General features: G+C 39.7%; 1 long non-coding RNA gene across 1 annotated transcript in view; it reads right to left on the bottom strand.

Moving 5' to 3' along the window:
* Positions 1-349: 349 nt before the first annotated feature.
* Positions 350-3,301, bottom strand: part of LOC146999948 (uncharacterized) — a 172,244-nt gene continuing 169,292 nt past the window's right edge. The window contains exons 2-3 of the long non-coding RNA XR_015046272.1: positions 964-1,063; positions 350-510 (exon numbers count right to left, since the gene is read on the bottom strand). This is a non-coding gene — a long non-coding RNA (uncharacterized LOC146999948). The remainder of the gene's footprint in view (positions 511-963; positions 1,064-3,301) is intronic.

The raw sequence follows: 3,301 nt of genomic DNA, 5'->3' as shown, positions 1-3,301 counted from the left end.
GGGTGAGAATGAGTGAGTGAATGGGCCTTCCTCTTTCTGATAGGGTGTGTTATCAACTCCATTACCATTTCCAAAGGGCTACATTCCTCTGGAGCAACGTGGACCAGAAAACAAAGAGTTCAGAGAGAAAGACACAGATGTGCAGGTCCCTACCCCCACGAGGAGATGGCGGCTTGGGGTGGGGAGTAGGGGGAGGTGTAGAAGGGGAATTTAGGTAGCTTAGACAAATAAATAACTGGAAACGTCATTCATTCTTTTATTTATTTTATTTTACTTTATTTTATTTTATTGAGTGTATGGTGGAAGAGTGAAACTGGGTCAAAAGGGAGGGAGGGAGGGAGGGAGGGAGGGAGGGAGGGAGGGAGGGAGGTCGGTCTTTCCCATGCTGGGAAAAATCTGTGCCTTGGGAAGGAAGGCAGCCAAACGGGTTAGTGCTAGTGCGTAGTCCATTGTGGTGCTTTATCCAAAAGACTTTGGTTCTGGCCTCCCATTTTATTCTCAAAGGGCAGTCTGCACGGGTACAAAGGGAAACCATGTCAAACCAAATGAAGTCAAGCAAGCAAGCAAAACAATTCATTGTACAAAGTCAAGCAAGCAAGCAAAACAATTCATTGTACATAGCCGAAGGAGAAAAAAAAAGTTAAAGATCACTTTGTTAGAACTTTTCTATATTTTAAGAAACATTAGGGCTGGTGAGATGGCTCAGCAGGTAAGAGCACCCGACTGCTCTTCCAAAGGTCCTTAGTTCAAATCCCAGCAACCACATGGTGGCTCACAACCATCCTTAACAAGATCTGCCTCCCTCTTCTGGTGTGTCTGAAGACAGCCACAGTGTACTTACATGTAATAAATAAATAAATCTTAAAAAAAAAAAGAAAAAAAGAAACATTATACGGCTTGATATCCAAACTCTCTGGTCCACTAACATATCGCTCAGACAATGCTACCCAATGCAAAGCCTACCTCTTCCTCCATGATTGTTCCCCACTATGGATGTAGCCTGCATTGTGTGTGTGGGTTATGAAAAACAGAAAGGCAGGAATTGGCTGACGGACCTCCTTATCTGAAAGAAAGAAAAGAGAAAGAGAAATGAAGCAATATAGATGTAGCCCAGTATTTTATTTTTTCCTCAGATTAAGAAAAGTAATCTTTACAAAAATCTAGCCATATCACTGTAACCTTCATCCATTCCGTTGAGATACCCGAGAGATACCTGACACCCCACAAACACCCAAATCGGAAACAAAAGAAACCTCCCAGACCAGCCAAGTAATTGGTCCAACTAATTTCAAATGAATAAATGAAACCGGGCCAACTAGTTGATCTCATTATGTCTAATAATAATAATAGTAGTAGTAGTAGTAGTAGTAGTAGTAGTAGTAGTAGTAGTAGTAGTAGTAGTAATAATGCCAGGCAGTGGTGCAGCACACCTTTACTCCCAGCACTTGTGAGGCAGACAGAGGCAGGAGGATTTCTGAGTTTGATTGAGGTCAGGGTGGTCTACAGAGTGAGTTCCTGGGCAGCCAAGACTACACAGAGAAACACTGTCTCGGGGGAAAAAGAAAAAAGCAAGCAAGCAAGCAAGCAAGCAAGCAAGCAAGCAAGCAAGCAAGCAAGCAAGCAAACAAACAGCAGACAGACCACTATTTACAAGTTACCCATTTTTGGAATATATATGAAAAGAAAATCCTTTTTGCCAGCTGACTTACCAGTTTTGTTAAAGGAAGAAAACAGAAAAGTCAGATCATCAACCTAAGGATTTTAAGATGGGCTGGAGAGATGGCTTAGTGGTTAAGAGCACCGATTGCCCCCCTCCACACACACACACACAAAAATTAAAAAAAAAAGCCGGGCGTGGTGGCGCACGCCTTTAATCCCAGCACTCCGGAGGCAGAGGCAGGCGGATTTCTGAGTTCGAGGCCAGCCTGGTCTACAGAGTGAGTTCCAGGACAGCCAGGACTACACAGAAGAGAAACCCTGTCTCGAAAAACCAAAAAAAAAAAAAAAAAAAAAAGTGTGTGTGTGTCCCCGCATATATATATATGTATATGTTATAAAAATATAACCTCCTTTTAAAATTAAAAAAGGAAAACAAACAAAACTCGAGTAAGGATAACTGGTCGACCTTCAATTTATTCCGCAAAACAAAACAAAAGGAAAATCAGAAAAGAAATCCAGATCAGACATTCTATCGACCGCATTGTGTGGAGAAAAAGACAAGGCCTCCCTGAGTACTATGGTCAACTTCCCAGTTCATTTAAATAAATAAATAAATAAATAAATAAATAAATAAATAAATAAATAAAAATAAAAAATATGTATAAAAAAGTAAAAGAGGCACGGCTATTTGTCTGTGTATACGTATGCAGTTATATAATATTTTAAAAAGAAAAAGGTAAAGAAGTTGGAGTCTTTCTGACATCTGGTCGACCTCCACGGATTGGGGGAAAAAGACAAAGTGCCACCCGGTGTGCTGGTCGACCTCCCAGTCCATTTAAAAAAAAAAATATATATATATATATGTATATATATACATATATACACATATATATATGTATAAAGTAAAAGAGGCACACATATACATTTGTCTACGTGTATGTGTGTGGTTATATATATATAAAAAAAAAGTTATATATACACACACACACATACACATTTGTCTATATATACATTTGTCTATATATATTTCTCCATTGATACCTAAATAAAAATATTGGCGTCTTTCTGACATCTGGTCGACCTCCGCACTTTGGGGGAAAAAGAAAAAGTGCCACATGGAGTACTGGTTGACCTCGCAGTCCATTAAAAAAAAAAAAAAATTATAAAGTAAAAGAGGCACATATATACATTTGTCTACCTGCACGAGTGTAGTTATATATATTAAAAAAAACAAAAACAAAAGTTCGCGTCTTTCCGACATCTGATCGACCCCCGCAGTTTGGGGAAAAAAAAAAAAAATGCCACCCGGAGTACTGGTCGACCTATATACAAAAAAGAAAAAAAAAAAAAAATTGGCTTCTTTCTGACATCTGGTCGACCTCCGCGGTATGGGGGAAAATGACAAAGTGCCACCCGGAGTACTGGTCGACCTATATACAAAAAAGAAAAAAAAAAAAAATTGGCTTTTTTCTGACATCTGGTCGACCTCCGCGGTTTGGGGGAAAAAGACAAACTGCCACCCGGAGTACTGGTCGACCTATATACAAAAAAGAAAAAAAAAAAAATTGGCTTTTTTCTGACATCTGGTCGACCTCCGCGGTTTGGGGGAAAATGACAAAGTGCCACCCGGAGTACTGGTCGA

This window comes from Mus caroli, unplaced genomic scaffold (assembly GCF_978045245.1).
Source record: "Mus caroli unplaced genomic scaffold, Mus_caroli_1 scaffold_33, whole genome shotgun sequence".
Taxonomy (NCBI): domain Eukaryota; kingdom Metazoa; phylum Chordata; class Mammalia; order Rodentia; family Muridae; genus Mus; species Mus caroli.
The sequence above is the reverse complement of the archived record's forward strand: the minus strand, read 5'-3'. Positions and strand labels throughout refer to the sequence as shown.